A 23098-nucleotide genomic window follows, 5' to 3' on the forward strand; every position below is an offset into this window, starting at 1 on the left:
TTTTTGAAAAAAAAAGAACCTAACCTATTCTTAGTGATAGAGACAAACCAGTATAAAACTCTATGCATCTTATATCCTTGTCATATTCAGATTTAACTAATAAGGGCTTGAATTTAATTTTTGTTTTTGAAAAAAGTTTTAACAAAGAAGGGTTTTCAACAAGGGCTTGAGTTTTAACAAAGAGTTTTTGAAAAGAGGTGGAATGGAGTGGAGAAGCGCCCACAGTCATTGTTAATGTTTACTCTTCAAGAGATTTAGGGGAGAAAAGGAAATTATGGGACGATTTTATTGCGAGGGAAAAAAAGCAACTATGGGGACAATCTATAGTGCGCAGTGGGTGACTTTAGTACCATATGTAACATCCCAATTTTCATAAACTAGATTAAAAAGGATTGTTATTTATAAATAAATAGAGTTTAAAAAAAATGTTGAGTTTTTATAAATAAATAAATAAGGAGATATAATTATTAATTAAAATAATGATTTGAGAGAAAATAAAAAGGGTATTTTATTTAATTGTTTGATAGAGAATAAAATAAAGTTTGTTTTTATAAAATAATAAATAAATAAATAGAATAAAGAATAGCTCGCAAATGCCCCTAGCTATAAATAACAACATGCTAGGTCAATTTTCAGACTGACTCCTCAGCCTCCTCTGCCTCACAATATTGTATCTTCTCTCTTCTCCCAAAACCCTCTCTTTTTCCCGCAGGCCACCTAACCTGTCTCAGAAAAACGACGATCTCAGACTCGCTCACCGTTGGATCGTCGTGAAATTTGACAACCACGTTTGGAATCCAATTACGAGCATTCTCACCATTGGGAATGTCGATATCATGTCTGAGCTAAGAGAAATACCCCTCGCATTGTAGCATTTTCCTTTCCCGCAGAAACCCAGCGCTGTCTCGGTAAAACTACGATCCCGGTTTCGTTAACCATTGGAGTTTTAAGAAATTTGGATATGTTGTTAGAAATTCAATTTTGCACGCTTTCACCGTTGGGATTTGCGAGATAATATTTGTGGAGGGAGAAAAATAAATCGCATGGTGACATTACAAGTTGAGGCTTCAATCCCTTCTTTGTCTCTTTGACATTTAAGAATTCTATCGGAGCAGCTAGAGGAAAAAAATTGGAGGAATCTCAGAGAACCGCTAGAGATGCTGCTATCGCTGGCTGAAGACACGTGAGTCCGCTTAGAGGTAAGGGATGAGTTATTCACAATTGGGAATTAGTGAGAACATGTGTAGGGATTCTTAGAGATATCAATTGGAAGAGTTTTGGGGTGTTTTTGCAATTTTCATTTTATCCTTATAATTATTACAGTGAATTATATATGTTTGACAGACCAATTGTTGTGGAATTGATATGCTATTGTGTTGAGCGTGAACCCTATAAATCGAGTACTTTTTCTAATCAATATGAATTGATGAAATAAAGGAGAAATTTAGAGAGAGATACTGATTTTGTATTTTCTCTTTTTCTTGTTGTTTAGGTTTTTATATATATAATTTAAAAAGTTAATATCATAATTGAAATTGACCAAAGTGTTCATATAATTATTTAGAATTTGTGCATTGAAAGCTTACTTTGTAATTTGTGATTCAATATGATGCATGCTAACTTATATATATATAGAGGTTGTTATGTATATTAATAATTTATGTAAATAATATTGTAGAGTGTTATAGTATGATTCCAAAAATTATTAAGTGTTGGAGTTTGAGAATATTATGGTTAAATTTTATGAACATGTGTATGTTGTACCTTATGAATATCATTAGGAATATTATGAGATGGTTGATGTGATGTTATGAGATGTTAAAGTGTGGACATGATATTCGATTGTAAATAAGTGAATGTGTTTAACACTTGATGTTACATTAATTATATCGTGAGCTATGAATTATACAATAACCCGACCAGTGTTATCTTGAGAAAAGTGTAAATGCGCAGTGTTAAAGAGAAAGTGTAGGTTTCCTATTTAGGAACCAGGGTTAAAGAGAAATTGTAGGTTCCTATTTAGGAACCAGTGTTAAATTGTAGCGCAATATGTTGTACGTGTTTAAGACACGCGTGTGAGGTCGAGGGTATTGTATAATTCACTAGCAGTGTCTGTGTGCTAAAATGATTTTAGGGGTTGTACCTGAATCAGGAGGGAGAGGCCCTGACAGACTCTTCGGAGTGTAGGCCTTGGGGGTCATCGGGTTTGAGTGCTCCTTTAAGCCTATGCTGATCCCATATGGTTGGAGCATTCTCGCAAAACATCGTGACCCCAGGGTGGTTTTTCACTGACATGGTACCACATTGCATGTAGGCTTGAGTCTTAGCATAATTGTCTCATGCGCTTGCTAATTATTTATTATGAAATTGAGGTGTTATTATGTCTTGATCAGAGCGTGTGATTCTTGTGTAATGTGATTGATGATTGAAAAGTGTGATTGATGGATGAAAAGTGAACTTTGAATGACAAAGTGGTGGAATTACGTGAATTACATGTAAGTAAGTTTTATTTGGTTTATATGATATGTATATCTAGTTGTCTTGTTTCTCTATTAGTTAGGATGTGATAACTCACTCCCAGTTTGTTGTTTGTGTTTGGATCCTGTGATGATCTTGAACTTTGTGTTCAGGGGACCAGATGACTAGGTGAACTGCTTTAAGGAATATTGTGCTGAAGGACGTCGGGACACAACGCTCTGATAAAATGTGACATTGGGATATAAGTTTTTATGTTAATTTTATGATGTTAGTCTATTTTATTTCACCTCACTGATTTAACAAAATATTTTTTGTAAATTTGACGGCCTTATTTTAAGCCGAATATATTTTTAATGAGTTTATTTGGTAATTGAAATGAATGTGAACCTTTTACCCATTTGATTTTTGTTTACCAATATATTTTATTTATTTATATATATGTCGGGGTAGAGGGTGTCACACCATAAGGTGCTTGGAGGTACGGAGTGGTGTAAGCAGACTAAGAGTGGGCAAATATAGGGAAATAGATTAATTTAATCCTTTTCTAGAAACAATGGAATTTATAGCTATTCCTATCATTGGTAGGACATTCACCTGGTATAGGGCGGGAGGTTAATTATGCCAAAATCCAGTTGGATAGAATGGTTGTCTCTATGGATTGGCTTGATCCATAGCCAAACTCAATTAATTTGTTCTAAATTGAGATATCTTGGACCTTTGTCCCTTGATCTTGAAGCACAAGGTGATCTATTGGGGGCCTCAACCATTTAGGGTACTCAATACATGGTTAAAGGAAGATGAATTCAACATGTTTGTAAGACAGGTGTTTGTCTTTAGAAGTACATGGATGGAAGGCATATGAAGTGAAGGAGAAGTTAAAGACTTTGAAATCAATTGTAAAACCAACCCAAACCGTTTTCTATTAATTTAAATACATAAACAACATAAAAAAATATTTACAAATAGGCAATTTTCATCAATATTCATCAAATAATCAAAAATCTCAACTTCAAAATTCAAAACCTGAAATGCTCAAACTTTCATTTTTAAACAACATGATTCATTTTAAGGCAAAGCTAAACCCAATCCATAACAACCTGAACATAGAAAAAGAATAAAGCTTCCCTTACCTTTTCAAACTCAAATGATGACTTTGTGAAGAAGAAGAAGAAGGAAAGGAAGGAACTTTGGGTCCAAGAAAGAAGTTTTCTTCAACTCCACTAGCAACTCCACACCATACACACCACTCAAACCGCAAAAGCCAACAACAACCCTAGCAAAACCATGAAAATGAACACTTTTATTAACTTCCAAAAGTCTTCATGATTAGCAAATTAGCCATCATACTTAAATAAAGCACTACTACAAGGTCCCTTGAGCAAAGGAATTCAAGGTCTCAAGCTTTCCAATGGAGGGTGGTCTTGCAGAGGAAGAAGAGAGTGAAATGAGTGTTTTTTTAGTATGGTTTAGATTTACAAGTATTTGTGACTCTCTCACTTCCTTCTAATCACACCCTCTTCCTAAACTCACCCACTTCATCCCTATTACTCAAGGCCCACTCATCTCGGCCTAGCCACTCTATGACTTATTATTCACACCTAAAACAAGGATTTGACATACATAATCATATTCATATATACAAGCATCACACAACATCAAATCAAAATTACTTAAGTAATTAACAATAGAACTTCAATTAAATTTAATTACTCTTGTAATCTAATTAAAACACTTAATCAAGCATTATAGAAATTATAGTGTTACAGTGCTTGCCTTCATTTGATATGCTTTGCAGTGTAATATATCACTATGAACAACATATGGTTTGGGCATGTATGATTGTAATAAATAGAGGAGATTGTAATTAACCTATAGTGGTGTGATCAAGTAGATGCTAAGCTCAATAACAAAAGAGTGTAGTGCGCTTTTGTGTATATATGCTTGAACATAAATAAATATTGTAGAGAGGAATGATCCATAGTACAAATAGCCATGTGCTTTTTGTCCGTAGTGGAAGCGACCTTGAAGGGAATATATCATGAAAACTTTCTATTCTATTCTATATTGTCCTTTTCTTAAATTCAAATGTTAGTAATTCAAAATAAAGAGAGACAAATAGAATTTGTATTAAACAGAACACGTGCACTTCCCTTTTTCGTCATACTTAATCTTTTTGAGTTTATTGAGACGAGGCATGCTAGTTAACTGAAAGACAGCGTGTTATACTCATTTTCATAAGGGTGGATCAGTGGATGCTCTATAGATATAGCATGTTGGATGCTAGATAGAACAGAGCATACTTTCTTCGATTGTGGATGATACTAAATATTGTAAATTCCTTTAACATAATGGTCTTGTCCAATTGTAAAAAATTCATTAAAAGATCAGTAATTTATACTTATTATTATACATCAAAGTCCAAGGTGGATTAGATGAGTGCTCATCCAGACCTAACATTTTTGTCATTTGATTTTCTTCCTTATGCTTTAACTCTTATTTTGGAAAGGTTATTCTAATACATAATAGATTGCATAGTAGTGATCTTTTTCTTGTAATTGGTATATCTAGGAAGGAAGCGTTTTATACCAAACTGCACCACCAAACTAATTGGATAATCTCTGGTGATCAATTGGGAAACTGATTGATCACCCTCATCTTCGAACTTAATTATTTGGCTTAAATTAAATATCAACAATGAATTGAGTATTGTTTAAGGCAAAGAGCATTATTAGACCCGATCAATGGCTAGTAATTGACTTTGGCATGCCGAAAATTAGACCCGATCAATGGCTAGCATTATTAGAGCATTACTAAAACTTTTGCAATAACGAAAAACATACATTTCTAACTTTACGAGGATGAAAAATATTTTTAAACCTAAATATATTAAAGCTAACTATAATAACTTGCTTATATAGAGAGAAGTTGAAAATATCAGGGCAAGCCATTTGGAAAAGTCTTAGGTACATTGATTCTAGGGAAGACCAACTCATGCAACAAACGTGATGGAAAATATGAGGGTTTCAAGAACTCGTTGATTCGTAAGAATACCAATGATAACTTGATGATTCATAAAAAAATCCAAGAGGTTGAGATAGGGTTCAATACCTCATTGTTTCAAGAGAATACCAAACCTCAATTTTTAATTCAATAATAATCTTCCTCTTTTAAGTACATATGCTTACTTTATTTAAGAAAAAATAAAAGGAAACAAGAAAATATTATATATTCCTAATATCACTAATTAACTTATTCCTAAATTAATGCTATAAACATCATAAGGATATATGAAATCTTTATTATATATATAAATATATGATATCTTTCTTAAAAAGGAAAAAACAATATATTAATATTCCTAATTTCCCTAATAAGTCATAACTAATTCTGGAAGGATATAGTCTTTGAGTGATTTCTTCGATTTGAACTCTATACAGATCTCTTGGGAAGGTGGATTTCTATACTAGAGCCCTGAGATCCTCTTTGATCCCTTCTTAGCCCATGGTTGCACCAAATTTCTACATCATTCCCTACTTCCTCGTAGAGGTTCATCCTTGAATCTACAATCGTGCACTGGAAGGTTAAATTACCAGTATGATGCAAACCATCTTCTAGCGAATAAGAGCTAGGAAAGGTACAACAAAGCATTAATAGCGAACTATCAACAACCCATAAGGTTCTTCATTAGCATCCATAACAATGTCATCATCAGCTACAATAATAGGTCCAATGTCAACATCAAAATCAAGCATATTGACCTTAAATCCCACTTCCTAGCAATGGTAATCAAGGTTTTCTTTAAAAACATCAAACCCATCATCAGTGTCATAAATAGGTTGACTATCAACATTAAAATTAGACATATCGACCTCAAATCCTGCTTCCCAACAATGATCTAATTAAGGGGGAACGTCAAAGTGATATTTGTCAATGTCATAGCAATCATCATCCTAGGTTGGATGATTGTCATCCACGACTACATGAACATGGTGTTGTGGTTGCAGATGAAGAGAAGCCAATTGTTCTGTCAAGTGGGCCACTTGCAATTGCAACTGTGTGATCTTGATCCATCGAATCACATTCTCTAGGTAAGCATGACTAGCACGTCTCCATGGAAACATGGTGCATATATGGTTGTATTGACTTCTGATACCTATTGATGCAACAAACATGATGGGAAAGATGAGAGTTTTAATAACTCATTGATTTGTAAGAATACTGAGGGTAAATCGTTGATTCATAAGAATGCTAAGAGGTTAAGATATTATTCAATTGCTAGCTTGTTGATTCAAGAGAATACCAATGGTTGAGAAAATGAGAAAACCTAAATTTTTAATTCAATAATAATCTTCCTCTTTTGAGTACATATGCTTTCTCTATCTATAAGATAAAATAAAACTTCCTAGAACAAAAATAAAAGGAAAAAGGAAAATATTATATATTCCAAATATCTCTAATAACATATTCTTAAATTAATGTCATAAATATGATAAAGATATATATGACACCTTTATTATTATTATTATTATTATTATTATTATTATTATTATCATCATCAAAAAAGAAAAAAATAACATATTAATATTGTTGGAGTTTTCTATTCCAATAATTAATGTGGCTAATATTATTAGACAATTATATTAGTTATTTATCATTTGTGAGTTTTATTTTATATTGGAAGTGAAGAAATGAATTCTATGCTTCTATAGTATTATGATTCTAATATTGGTTAATCAATGACACAAAGAAACTCACAAGTACCTGATACCCACATTATGCCACGGTTAGCAATAAAAGGCAACTTACTTACCCCAACATGGATGGAAAGTCATCAATCACACGTAAAGGAGCATCATCTCCAACAAACATCTTTTTGAATGGAGGAACTACACCAATTATTAGACCAAGAATCTACATGCATACTCAAAAAGTCAAACATTGTCAATAAATAAGGTGATTTTAGTAAATGTTATCTAATAAATTCTTCCTTCCACTTTTACACTTCCATAATTATGCCTCTGAGTTGTCACTAAGCTGGTAGTGGTGTAACAATTGTTGATCAATATGAATTTCATTAAGATGCCTCTGTTAAACTTCGTGATACAATTATTAATTGTACTGATGTGACTTGACAAGCTGAGGTGTGATACAAAATATTTTGCATTCCTTGAGGCATAAAAGGACAATTTTATCATGATCTGATGGTAAATGGCTATAACTATTTGAATAAAGTTAAGGATCTAGATTTTAAAAATTGAAATATTTTTCACATAATTATTTCAAGAAAGCCACATGAATGAAGACAAATCCTTAACGAAGAACCCCAAACCCCAACGCTCCTCCGTTGTGGCCTAGACAACAACTGTAAACCCCAATGCTCCTTTCACTACACCCCAAACCCCAATGTCATCAATGGCCATTCCCACTCTAGCCCCAACGAAATTCATATGAAGTCCCAAGGAAAATGCAAGAAAAGGGTTCATACCTTCTAATGATGAGAGCACATTGCTGGAGGGGTTCACAGCTTTGATGTTGACGGTAGCACGATGGTGATGAGAACACAACGGTGATGACTGCCCCACAATGACAAGAGAAAGAGAGGTTTAAGGACTTTGGCACAAGAGCTCGAGTGTTTCAAACGCGTGAGAGCTGGAGTGCTTCACTCGATCAACAATTTAATTTTTACATGCAATTTGACGACGGGTTTAGGTACAACCGTCTTTAAAGTTGACCCAACTATGACGGTTACCGTCTTTAATATGAGTTTCATTATGACGGTTTCACCTAAAATAGTCGTTAATGCGTCCACTTATTTACTAAAATTCCACCAGCAATACTGTAATGACGGTTTTGGTAGAATCACCGTTGTTCCAGCGTCGTAAAAGAATTTTTTTTAGTAGTGTGATATAGTTTAATTATCACAAAATATTTATACAAATAAAATTTTGGATAGATTTAACATTAAAGATAGTAAACCAAAAGATACACTCATTGTTAAAGGAGACAAATTAGTCTCAAATAGTTCTCGTTAGTAATCTTAAAAATAAAAATAGATGCAAAGGATTCCTTATGCTTTAACTGTGGGGAGTCTTATATATGCTTACGTTTGTTTTCATCCTAACATAGCTTTTTAGTGGTAGTCCTATGGAGGTATATGAGTAATCATGTTATATGGCATAAGACAGAAATAAACCGTGTAATGTGCTATTTGAAGAAAACAAAAAAAATTACATGTTTGCATATATGAAGTCTAAAAGTCTAGAGACCATAAAGTATTTTCACTCCAATTTTGTGAGATGCCGAAATAGTAAAGACTCCATATTAGGATACATCTTTAACCATGATGGTGGAGTTAATGTCTTGCTTTGAGGCATCAAGCCATATGATATGGCTGCTAAATTTTGTCATTGACTTGCCTGTTGTTACGAACATTTAGAGGCCATTAATTATTTACTATGACAGCAACTCAATAGTGTCATACTCCAACAACTACAGGAGTTCAACCAAGTCTGAGGTTATTGATATAAACTATTTGGTTGTTAAAAAATGAATTCATAAAAATAAAGATGTTTATAGCATATATAGAAAAGGATAGTATATGACAAGTTAAATTCATATATGTTTAAATGTCCCAACCTCTCTATTAACCCTAAGTGTGAAAACATGACCTTGAGCAAATATACCATTTGTTTGCCTAAAATTTTCTAAGTGATTCTTTGACTAGTGCATTGTTAGACTGTTGATTTTGAAGGGAATATATAACTTGGTTAGTGCATGTATGTTGGGAATATGTTGTACATGTGACAGGTGTGATATCTGCAACTATTCCTTGTTTAATGAGCCAACGATTTGCTTAAATGATTTTGAATATAGTGGACGTTCAACAAATCATTATGTGGTTGACAGTGAAAATTTAAAACTAGGCAACTACTATGAGTTAAGTGTGGAGTGTGATATGAATCTGTTGGAAGAAAGTTGTGTAGTGAATTAGAGTCCAAGAATCCTATTTGCATCTACTTACTTAAGTGTATAATAACTGTATCAAACCATGTTTTTCCAAATACCAGATGGCGTGAGGAGAATTTGAGCTAAGTAGCACTCAGAAGCTTTAGTTGTTGAAAAGTGGTACTAATCTAGAATGAACTAGTTTAAATCCTTTTGTGGTCTTCTAGAATTATGTATTATGTTTCAAATGAGCTTGGTTTCATCCTAATGTGGCTTTGGGCTAAGGTATATTAAGGTACTAGGTAGGTTTTGTATATCTACTGTTTTGTATCAATTTCAGATATGTCAAGTTGACTTATTGATTGTAACTATACTGCTTATTTTCCTACACCTTGGGAGTGTCCTAATTTAGTCCTTCCTATGTGTAAGACTTGTGTATGCTTGAGTGAAGTTAATCATTGTAAACTATAACAAGAGATAGTGCTAAATGGGTTTGTACATATACACCATCTTTAGCATTGTTATGTAGCTTGCACAAGATATATGAATCCACGTACCTTAGTTATTTTATAGACTTAAAGTTTCATGTCTTAGCTACTGAACTTCATTAACCTTGATCCATTACTTTCTTCTACAATTTATAAGAATAATTACATTAAGAGATATTAAACACGGAATTGGACAATGGCATGTTTCTGAGGCAAATCTAGACTGAGAAGAGAGGGAGGACTGATCACAAAAAATAAAAATACATCCAATAACTTTTGTTTTTTACTGAATAAATACATCCAACAACTATATATCATTAATTTTGATAAAAAAATATTCAAAATTTGATGTTTCAATATGTTAAATTATATTATTAGTCTATTAAAACACTTAACATCATATCACTAAAGAAAGCACACATAGTGTCTTTCTTATATGTTACAAAAATAATCAATAATTACTAATTTCAACAATTTTCTTTTCGATATATACTAATAAGTTTTAAATAAAAAATCTATCTTTCATCTTATTACGAAGTTTAGTCTTGTTACTAAACATTAAATTAAAATATAAAAAATAAAGAAACTTTCTTTTTTGTGGTGCGATGTCTTTTAGACTTGTCGATGTTGCAACTTGTGATTACAAATAATTGTTATTATGGGTTTTCATAATTTGGAAATTACAAAAATCTTCCATCATTATAATGACACTTGTTTATATGAGATTTGAAAACAATAACTCCTTCAATTGCAAAAAAAATAAAAATTAACAAGTAGATATTAACAAATGAAAAAAAAAACTCACTATATAATAACTAAAATATAATGAAATATAATATTTAGATAAATTTTCCTAAAAAGGATAAAAGTACTATTAACTTTATAGTTTAAAAAGTTTAGGAGATAGAAACTGAGAGTGAATAGGCATTTTGGTCCCTGACTTTGTACCCATTTTGTAAATTAGTCCCTATCTTTTTCAAATGTAAAAAATAGTCCCTATCTTTACATCCATTATGCAACTAAGTCCCTACCATTAAAATCCAATTTCCACTATTAGTCATATGTTTATGTGGCAAGTCTTTGTCCATGTAAGCAAACTCATGTGGCAAGTCTTTGGAATGAATTGAAAAAGGCCTTCATTCCTCTCACAGATCTTGGCCCTTGATTCCACCGCTTCTTTTGCCTCAGGTCCTACTGCTTGCAGCTCCTTCAAGGGCCAGGGTGCTTCTGCTGCAAATGTGTCTTCTTCGTCTGCTTTAGCTCAACTCCACAATAATTTTGGTTCCATCCCAAATTGGACATGCAGGAAAGAAGACTTTTTCTTATACAAAGACGATGTAGACATTTTTTGGTCATGCTTATCTTCCCTTTGAAGGTATTTATCTCATTTTTGCGTACATGTTATATATATATATATATATATATATATATATATATATATATATATATATATATTGCACATTCAAACGTGAGATAAGAAAAAAAAATCTTCTTCTACTAAACAAATTAAAAAAAATCCTATTTTTTCCTACTTTCTTTCTTTTCACTCTCTTAAACAAAGCAAAACTTTATATAACTTTATCCTGCATACACAGTACAACCATAAATCTGAAAATTTTCCCTTTTCTTGCATAATTTGAAATAACTCACGCAGTTGCACATGGCCACATGCTTTTGGCTACAAATTTCAGCTCCCGCCAAAGCTATTCAATACGTTTTGTGAATGAACAATGAAAGATTAATATTACTAGTTCTCCAGACACAGATGCATCTACTAGGACTCATCTGAACTATTAATTCAACTTTAGTTGCCATTATTTTCACAAAAATCTCCACAATTGATCGAATCACAAACAATATTTTGCCGTGTAAAGAACACTACTGTCTATTCATGTTGGCAAATGCTAACGTATCTTGAAGAAATGTGAAAGAACTGCACTGCATTTTTGAAGTGAAAAATGCACTTCATTTTTTGTTATTTTAATTTTGAAGTACAATTGCTTCATAATTTCAGAGATTTACCCTCCCAAGATTTGCAATAGATGATGGGAGTGAAGCCCATGGAACACTTGCATCTGTCACTTTTCTACTACTTGGAGAAACTTTGACCAAGTTTCCAGGGAATCCATTGTTAGAAGCTTCTAAAATTGCCAACAATGCACCTCACTAACGGCGTTACTTTCAAATTTAACGGCAAAGACTATTTTGCAACACTTATGCAAAGATAGGGACTATTTTTTACATTTCAAAAAGATAGGGACTAATTTGCAAAATGGGTACAAAGTTAGGGATCAAAATGTCTATTCACTCTAGAAATTGATCATATACTAACTAAATTTTGATCAAATATAATATTGAGATAAGATTTCTTGAAAAAAATATTACTATATATTTTATAATTTTAAAAATAAATTTAAGAGGTAAAATCTATTTGCATAATAATTTAAATTTTTAAAATAGGTAAATAGACAAATTATTATTTGAAAGTGTGAGATGTTGATAAATTGGTCCATGAAAGATGAAAATTTTTAAGTTAATCCCTGAGTGTGCCAAAAGTTCGACAAATTAGTCATGGAGCTAATGTAATGACAAATTGATTCCTATACTTTATAACTTAATGTTGTAACATCCCAATTTTTCGTAAATAAATTTAAAAAGTTTTTTATTAAATAAATAAATAAATATAGAGCAAATAATAGACTGAGTACCCTAGGTATAAATAGCTATGTTAAGTCAGGTGCCTCCTTTTGGCCTCATTTTCGTTTTTCCCCTTCTCCTCTCAAAACCCTTTCTTTTTCCCGCAGCCCACAAAACCTGTCTCAGAAAAATGATGATCGCGAAATCATTCACCGTTGGATTGTCGTGAAATTTGAGTACCACATTTGCAACCCAATTCCAAACATTCGTACCGTTGTGAATTTTAAGATCATATCTGAGCTTAGAGGAAAACCCTTCGCATTGTAGCCTTTTATTTTCCCGCAGAAACCCATAACTGTCTTGGTAAAACTACAATCCCGGTATCGTTAACCGTTGGATTTTCATGAAAATTGGATATGTTCTTCTAAATTCAATTGCGGACACTTTCACCGTTGGGATTTGCGCAATAATATTCGTGGAGGGAGAAAATGGAATCGCATGAAGACAGTACAAGTGGAGGTTTCAATCTCTTCTCCGTTTCTCTGACGTTTGGGAATTCTATCGGAGCAGTCGGAGGAATAACTGGAGGAATCTCAGGGAATCGCTAGAGATGCTGCTATCGCTGGCTGAAGACACGTGAGTCCGCTCAGAGGTAAGGGATGAGTTATTCACAATTTGGGATTAGTGAGAACATGTGTAGGGATCCTTAGAGATATCAATTGGAATGGGTTTTGGGGTATTTTTGCAATTTTCGTTTTATCCTTTTAATTATTACAGTGAATTATATATGTTTGATGAATCAGTTGATGTCCCAATGAGAAATTGTTATGAAATTGATGTGTTTTTGTGTTGAGTGTGAATCCCTTAAAAAAATTAAGCTTTTTTTATTAACATAAATTATATTTTAAATAATATTATTCAATGACTTATTTTATATAAATTATTATCTTGTTCTAATTTTTCTACGACAATGATCAACATGTTATGCGTATATAATTATTGTAATACTAGAATAATAAATTAAAGAAAATTGTAAGGTTAATGTCTAATGGTAATTTCTTTGGATGTAATATTAAATCAATTGTTATAGAAATCCTTTGATAAAAAAAACAATGTAGTTTAATTTACTGTATACATATACATATATATGTTTTGTATCATGCAAATATCATTATTGTGTGATGTGTATGAGTTATAAGGTGTAATAAGTTATTATAATAGTATTATAATATTATAGTGAAGATTGAGTAGTACAAAGTTGAATGTGTCAATTTGCGAGATACATGTAAAAATGAGATGATTGATGTGATATTATGAGATGTTAAATTGTGGGCATGATATTTGATTGTGAATAAGTGTGTGTGTTTGACACTTGATGTGACAATAATTATATTGTGAGCTATGAATTATACAATAACCCGACCTGTGTTATCTTGAGGAAAAACGTTGATGAGCATTGTTTAAGAAATAGGTTTCCTATTCAGAAACCAGTGTTAAATTGTAGCACAATGTGTTAAACGTGTTTGAAACACGAGTGTGAGGTCGGGGGTATTGTATAATTCATGAGCAGTGCTTATAAATGAAATATGTGATGAATTGTAGAATAATATGTTGCCTTGAGATTATAATATTGTTATTGAGATTGAGTAAAAGTGTAAAGTAGAACATGTGTTGAATTGTGAGATACGTGAAAACATGTGATGGTGGATTGTGACATTATGAGATGTGAAATTGTGAATGAGTTTTGGTTGTAAATAAGTGTGTGATTAACTCTTGATGTGATATTATTTGTGTTGTAAGCTGTGAATTGTACAATAACCTGACCAGTGTTATCTTGAGAAAAGTGTAAATGCGCAGTGTTAAAGAGAAAGTGTAGGTTTCCTATTTAGGAACCAGTGTTAAATTGCAGCGCAATATGTTGTACGTGTTTAAAACACGAGTGTGAGGTCGTTGGTATTGTATAATTCATGAGCAGTGTCTGTGTGCTAAACTGATTTTAGGGGTTGGACTTGAATCAGGAGGGAGAGGCCCTGACGGACTCTTCAGAGTGTAGGCCTTGGGGGTCACCGAGTTTGAGTGCTCCTTTAAGCCTATGCTGATCCCATATGGTTGGAGCATTCTCGCAAAACATCATGACCCTGATTGGTCTCCCTATGATCTTACTTAGTGAGAGTGACCTAACAAACTCATTATGTGGTGTGTCTTGTTATGTACTCCTAAGTGCCCCAGGGTGGTTTTTCACTAACATGGTACCACATTACATATAGGCTTGAGTCTTAGCATAACTGTCTCATGCGCTTGCTAATTGCTTATTATGAAATTGAGGTATTATTATATCTTGATCAGAGCGTGTGATTCTTGTGTAATGTGATTGATGATTGAAAAGTGTGATTGATGGATGAAAAGTGAACTTTGAATGACAAAGTGGTGGAATTACGTGTAAGTAAGTTTTATTTGGTTTATATGATATGTATATCTAGTTGTCTTGTTTCTCTATTAGTTAGGAATGTGATAACTCACTCCCGGTTTGTTGTTTGTGTTTGGATCCTATGATGATTTTGAACTCTGTGTTCGGGGGAACAGATGACTAGGTGAACTGCTTTAAGGAATATTGTGCTGAAGGACGTCGAGATACAACGCTCTGATAGGATGTGACATTGGGGTATAGGATTTTATATTAATTGTATGAAGTCTCAGACGTCCTTGTTTGAGCTGATGACTTTATTATTTATTTGGACAAGTTTGAATATGATGTAGAAGAAAGTGATTGTGAACCTTTTATCCCTTTGAAAGGCTTGTATTTAAAAATGTTTTAAAAAAAATACTTTTAATTAATATTTAAATTTTTATTGCTTTGTTAGTATATATGTGAGGGGTAGAGGGTGTCACAAATGTCATATTGTTCATTGAAAAATACAACTTATTGTCAAATTTGTCTTTCAACATTTCAATTTTTTTGGGTGAAAAAAAAAACATTTGAATATTAAAACTACCGACAAAATGATCTCACAAATTTAACGACATGACTAATTTGGTGCACTTCTCACACATTCAATGACTATATTTGTATTTTTCATCTTCAAGAAACTAATTTATCACCACCACATCACACTCTCGGAAACAAATTTTGTTATATAACCTTAAAAACAAATATTGAATGTTTGCACGCAAGATTCATGTCCTTGTTCTTCGAAGCTTATGGTATTTATAGCTTCCATCTTCAAGAGTACATTGTCTCACAACGGGTAGATTTCTTCACTTGTTCTTCGTTTGATGATAATGGTCATCGGAGCATTTAATTCTTGCATTATATGTGCGTCCTTTCTTCATATATAGAGAGTCCATTCTAGTTGAGTTTTGTGTTGAGCACTTCAACAGAAAGTTAGTTCTCATTCGTCAAAGCATGTCTACACAACAGAGCACATCTTTTGATGAAATTTGACACTTTTAGATCTTGAGCTTCATTTTTTCTTCATAGGATTTGACATATCCAAGGAGAATGTCTCTACAAAATAAATCTCAGACACAGAATGATAAATGAAATCTTAAATACCAACTCTTCAATGTTGTATCAAATCATGGTTCTAGCTTGTTATCGTCTGATAGTTCAAACATAGACTCGCAAAGCAAAATCGGATAGCACACAAGACCTAATTTTTTACATTTCTATTTATTTGCATATAATCAAAATAATTAGGAGTTCTGATTTGTTTTATGACATAAATGTATTTTAACATAATGCTATTGTATTTTATTTTTTGAAATAATTTCAAATAAAAAGGGATTTGAAGTTTTTTTAAAATTTAAATAAAATTAAAACTACATAATTATCCTTCAAATTTATTGATTTAAGCAAAAGAAGAAAAGTATTTTGTGAAAATGAAATGGTGTTGGATGCTAATATACACCTTATAAATTTTAAGTGGGTCTACGTTAGTAGTCCCATATATATATATAAAAGATCCATTTACATTAGGTGTAATTCATTAGACTTACACCAAATCTAAACCGTTGATCAATGTTATTCTAATGGTTTATAATGTTTCAACCAAAAAATAAATTAAAATAAATCCCATTTCAAGAAACCAATGTGTAGGTATCTAATTAGACCATGAACTGGAAAATATATGAAATGCGAGATTTGTGTCCGAAGTTTGATTAATCAGATCAATGTAGTATATGAAAGGCGACAACATAAATTTATAATATATAAATCTATTTATTGTGAATGATGTCATTAAATCTAATAAATGCATCTGATTTTTTACTAAAATAAATTTGAATATTAATAAATTAGGAATTAATTAAATAATTCATAAAAGTAACATAGAATTGAATATTTATGAAATGCTTGACACTTTATAACAGAAATGACGTAGTGGTGTGTAAATAAGGAAAAAATGAAGGAGAATTTCCATGGACTATCCATAACCCAATAATGAAATTAACAACTTGAATTAAACTTCAAACCACCATGTACTTATGACTTAGCTTTTTTCTCTTTCATTTGTCATCATGCTCAACATTATGTTAGAGATAGGGGGAGCAACATGAGCAACATGAAGACTTAAGCTTGAAGCTTGAAGAAGAGCTTGAAGAAGTTTTGTCTTTTACATGCCTAACTCTTTTGAGTGGCATTTGTATTGGTTGTTATATCGAATATTGCATCTTAGTCCATATCATATCTTTTGTGCATCATGCATCATCATGAGAGTGAGAAGAGAATTTCTAAAGTTAGAAAATTTCTTCAGAAGGAAAAACTCTCTGTTTTACTCGATTACAGCCTTATCGTAATCGATTACACAAGTTGTCTTACGTTTACAAAGTTATATCTCGTATCGCTTTAATCGATTACATCCTTATCATAGTTGATTACACAGTTGGTTTTTAGACAATGATTGATTTATTCAAGAGAATTTGCTTTAATCGATTACCATGTGTCGCAACGTGGGCCATGACTGGAAGGTGATAAAAAAAGATAAAAAGAGGTCTTCCAAAAAGGAAATCTAGGGGAGTCACCACCAACGTTTATTGAAGGAAAACATTGAAAAAACCAAAAAGGATAAGGAATGGTCTATGGTTTGACAAAAAGGATTTAGGAGTCGTTTACGCACGAGGAAGGTGTTAGCACCCCACACGCCCGTCAACTAGACGGCAACCTTTAATCGAGTGTGCTAAAAATAAAATGACTTTTTAAATATTTATTTTCCCTTGATAACATGAGTTATGTTCGTTATATTTTTTGTTTATTTAGAAAAAGAAAGCGAATTTTTATTTTTTAGGAAAAAAGGGAATTTTATGTTTTTTTAGTTTTTTAGGTTGACAAGGGGTTTGTGCTCACTCCTACATATCCTTAGGTGCAATGAGGAAATCAGACTGACATAGTTCTTTGGGTAGAAAAAAATTTGTGTGTTGGGTTGATTTTATTTTATTTTATTATTTTTTTTGAAAGATTTTGGTTTTGTGGTAAACTTTGTGAAGTCAAGCAAGTCGGAGACTCAACATGGCATTCACAAAATTTACTCACTTTATTAAAACACTACCAAGCAAGTCGAAGACCTAGCACGACCCAACACAGAGTGCACAAAATGTGAAAAAAGACTTTGGATTTGCGGTAAACTTTGCGAAGTCAAGCACAACATGAAATTCGCTAAATTTCCCACACATTTAATAAAACACCGCCAAGCAAGTCGGAGACCCAGCATGGAGTGCACGGAATGTAAGTGTGAACTAAAGGGTACTAACATAGAATTTCAAAATGATTAACGTACCATTAAATAATCGATAGACGAGACATGCACAAATAAATGGAATGAGAATAGAAAGTGATAAAATAGAAGTGGGGAATACACTTAGTAATTAAGGGTGTGGGGATAAAAATGGGGGAAATAAATAAGTGACAAAATATTTACAATACACTACGAACTAACCAGACAATGATAAAAAAAAAAAAGAATAATAGAGCCAAACCGGAAAAGGGTGGGGTAAATAGAAATTTTTACTTCATTTGGGCTATGCCCGAAAGGAGTGGAGGTATGTATGTAAATGAAGGTGTGACTAGTGGTATTTATTTTATGTACAATTGTTTTTTGAAATAAATGGGGCAGGCCCAAAATGAAATAAAAACTGTATATGTGAACAGGTGGTGTTAATAGCAATTTTTATTTTGTTTTTATTTTTTATTTTTTCTTTTATTAATATGTAAAAACATATGGACAACAAATATTTACCAAAAAAGGAAAAATTTCTAAGAGTCTCATCAGTGGCCAATGGTTCACCGACGAGTTGAAACGAATCAAGGAGTAGAAAAAAAAAATAGGAGAAGGGAAGGGACGAAGATTGAAGGAAAAAAAAAACTAAAGAGAAAGAAAGAAAGAGATGAGATGAGATGAAAGGAATATATAAGGGGATACCTGTAGGTCCTTGCCCCTTTCCTAACTATAGTGTTAAACAACGTGATGCAGTGAGCCTCTTTCGCGTCCTCAGGATTTGTGCCTCTTCTTATTTTCTGCGTGTTCTCTATGCGTTTCTATGTAATTCTTTTCTTATCTATAATTGTGTGTGTACTTCCTCCTTTGTGTTCATTCTCCTTATTCTTTCCCTTTTTATTATTATTTTTTCCGTTTTATTTTTGTTCTTCGTTTCCTTTTTTCATTTTTTTCTTTCTTTTCCTTTTTTTCATTTTCTTTCTTTCCTTTTTTTCTTTTTATGTTCTTTCTTTCTTTTCTTTTTTCTTTTTCCTTTTTTCTTTTTATTTGTTTTTTTGTTTAGTTTCTTTCCCTTTTTTTTGGTTTTCCTTTTTTTCTTTTTCTCGTTTCTTTTTATTCTTCATCCCCCTTTTTTTGTTTTCTTTCTTTCCTTCTTTTATTTTTTGTTTCCTTTTTTTTCTTTTTTTTTCCTATTTTCTTTTTCTGTTTTTCTTCTTCTTTTTATTTTTTATTTTTTTTATAACTTGTTCGGACAGAATTAGGGTCTGACAGCTAGCCTTCTTTACTTGTCTTTTATTAAAATAAATATTAAAATAAAAGACAAGTAAAGACGATGACACTAATTTTGTTTGAGTGATCCTTCGCAAGATCAAAACATGAGAATGAAGAGTCTTCGGAAAGATCACAATTGAGGACTTTGAATCTATGAAACATAAAGTAGAGGACGTTGTGTCCTATATGAAACTAAAAAGGAGGATGTTGAGTCCTATGAAACGAAAACAAAGGATGTTGAGTCCTATAAAACATAAAGTCGAAAAAGAGGACGTTGAGTCGTATGAAACATAAAACAGAGGATGTTGAGTCCTATGAAACAAAATAAGAGATGACGATGAGTCCTATGAAACTAAAACGGAGGAAATTGAGTCTTATGAAACTAAAAACAAAGGACGTTGAGTCCTAGGAAACATAAAGTCAAAAAAGAGGACGTTGAGTCCTATGAAACATAAAGCAAAGGACATTTAGTCCTATGAAACTAAAAAGGAGGACATTGAGTCCTACGAAACTAAAAACGAGGAAATTGAGTCCTATGAAACTAAAAACAGAGGACGTTAAATCCTACGAAACTAAAAAGGAGGAGGTAGAGTCCTATGAAAGTAAAAAGGAGGACGTTGAGTCCTATGATATGGAAGTAAAAAGGAGGACGTTGAGTCCTATGAAACTAGAAAAGAGGACGTTGAGTCATATAAAACTAGAAAGAAGGACGTTGAGTCCTATGAAACATAAAGTAGAGGGCGTTGAGTATTATGAAACTAAAAAGGAGGACATTGAGTCCTATGAACCTTAAATGGAGGATGTTGAGATCTTTGAAACTAAAAATGTAGGACGTTGAGTCCTTTGAAATTAAAAACAAAGGATTTTGAGTCCTATGAAATAAAAAATAGAGGATGTTGAGTCCTATGAAACTTAAAAGGGGGATGTTGAGTCCTATGAAAATAATAATGGAGGACGTTGAGTCCTATGAAATTAAAAATAGAGGATGTTGAGTCCTTTGAAATTAAAAACAAAGGGCATTGACTCCTATGAAACATAAAGTAGAGGATGTTGAGTCCTATGAAACTAAAGACAGAGGACACTGAGTCCAATGAACATGCCAACGGTTACTGGTACACAGAGGCTCAAACTTGTAAGAAGGTGAGAGGTTGACTCTTTAAAAGAGGTAATCATCCCAAACTCAAAAGGGAAAATACTGGATCTCGAAAACTAGCATATGTAGAGAAGGCTATGCTTTTAAAGCCTGATATAGAGCATATGAGTTTTGGAATGCATTATGATGAATGAAAAGAGGCATGCGAACTTCGTAGTGAATGCAAGCTTTGTAGCCAACAATGCAATGCAAAAGGTTTTGAGTCATGAAAAATATGCAATGTTCATGACATTCTTTATTTCTTGTTATACTTTTCTGGGTTTCTTTTTTTGAAAAACCCAGATTAACTGTCTCTTTCTAAAAGATGTGATGACTCATGCAACCTCATCTTGTCTTTTGTTCGATTCAACTGCTTGGAAATTTTGGATGACGTTAGTGGAGCCATTTGACATATAACCAATCAACTAAAATATTGATTCTAGAGTTCGTCCCTTTCTTTTTGTTTAAAACTTTGACTACTCTGCACAACAAGTAATTGCAAGGCTTTGAGACCGACCGCGTGAACCATTGATGGCAATGGATTGTTACACTTTGGTATATGACCAAATGAAACTTTCCTGATTTAAGATCATAAAGGGATGCCATGGGTTCATCAATCCCATTGAAGCTTGATGATATGGGTTGATCCCGAAAGAATTTATGTAACAAAGGTTGCCCTTGGATTTGAAAGGATCCCCAGGGATTGTGTGTGAGCGACTGATGTTGGATGTACCCTATTATCACAATTCCAGTGAAAGTTAAATAATGGGAGAATGAAAGATGATGGCATCAAATTCATCTGTATTATCAATGTTGCAAAGCATCAACATGAAAATCCTAATGCGTCCCTGGAATGTACAGCAGCGAACCTTCAAATTGCCCCAAGCATCATGTATAGTATCGCTTGACGTCATCAGAATTCACAAGCAGAGGTAGCTTTTCACCATTCATTTTTGTGAGTATCAATGTTCCATCCGAGAAAGCCTTCTTCACCATAAAAGGTCCTTCATATTTCCCTCGAAGATCTTTCTGAACATGTGACACCTTCTTCAAAACAAGGTTTCCCTTGTTGAATTTATTCGAGCACACCCTTTTGTCAAAAATGTTCTTCACTCTTCTTTACTTCCTATGATTGATAGCATCCAATCTCTTTCCCTCAATAAGATTCAATTGGTCAAAACACGCATGGGCCCATTCCACTTCCTCCAACTCCGCTTCCGAAAGAACCCTCAAAGAAGGAATCTTTACTTCGAAAGTAATGACAGCTTCCATCCTGTACACCAACGAAAACATGGTTTCCCTAGTAGAAGTGCACACATAAGTTCGATAATCGTGCAATGCAAACAATAGCATTTCATGCCAGTCTCTATAAGTCACTGTCATATTTTGAATGATCTTCTTGATTTTCTTATTGGCAGCCTCAACTACACCATTCATCTTCGGTCAATAAGGTGTCAAATCATGGTGTTGGATCTTGAAATCCTCACACAACTCCTTCATCATCTTGTTCATGCTCATCATTGCTTACATCATCGTTGTCATCTGCCCCTTCATGTCCTCTATATCGACCTTTATCTGCTCTAGTCATTCATTATCTTAGCCTTGGCATGCATTTGGTATGGGTGTTGTAAAGAATAGTCTTTCTTTCTTAGCACAATGATTACTTTTTTTATATAAAGGAAAGAATGTAATGAGCAATGCATAACAATGCAACAAAACAAATATGCATGAATTTATGTAAATTATAAGTTGCTAAAGTATTACGAGTTTTACATAGAAAGTTCAATAGAACATAGGTCAAATCAACTCAAATTTTTATTAAAACAATATCACATCATGTCAAGGTCAAAATACAAATGGAAATAAAACGCAGGCACATCAACAGTCCTTGATTATGTAAGTCATTAGTGTTGGATCAAGTGGCCTCAGAATAATTAAGAAGGGGGGGAGGTTGAATTAATTATTAATGTGTCTTGACTAATTAAAAATTTATCCTTCTTAATATTACTAGATTCAATTAGGCTTTACTACAAAGTTATGAGAAAGTAAAGAATAGAAACAATAACTTAAACAAAAGTAAAGCGGAAATAAAAAGTGCATAGCGGAAAAGTAAAGAGTGTAGGGAAGAAGAAAGCAAACACAAGATTTATACTGGTTCGGCCACAACCCGTGCCTACGTCCAGTCCCCAAGCAACCCACGGTTCTTGAGATTTCCAATAACCTTGTAAAATCCTTTACAAGCAAAGATCCACAAGGGATGTACCCTCCCTTGTTCTCTTTGAACTGTAGAAGCAAAGACTTTGATGTTTTGATGATGCCATGTGATCATGTGCTTCTCAATATTAATTCAAGAGGATCATGTGTTTCTCAAGTTTAATTCAAGACAGGAATCCAAGAAATTCAAGATACATCATCAAGAAAATCTCTAGAGACTTAGG

The sequence above is a fragment of the Glycine soja genome, chromosome 20 (assembly GCF_004193775.1).
Source record: "Glycine soja cultivar W05 chromosome 20, ASM419377v2, whole genome shotgun sequence".
Lineage (NCBI taxonomy): Eukaryota > Viridiplantae > Streptophyta > Magnoliopsida > Fabales > Fabaceae > Glycine > Glycine soja.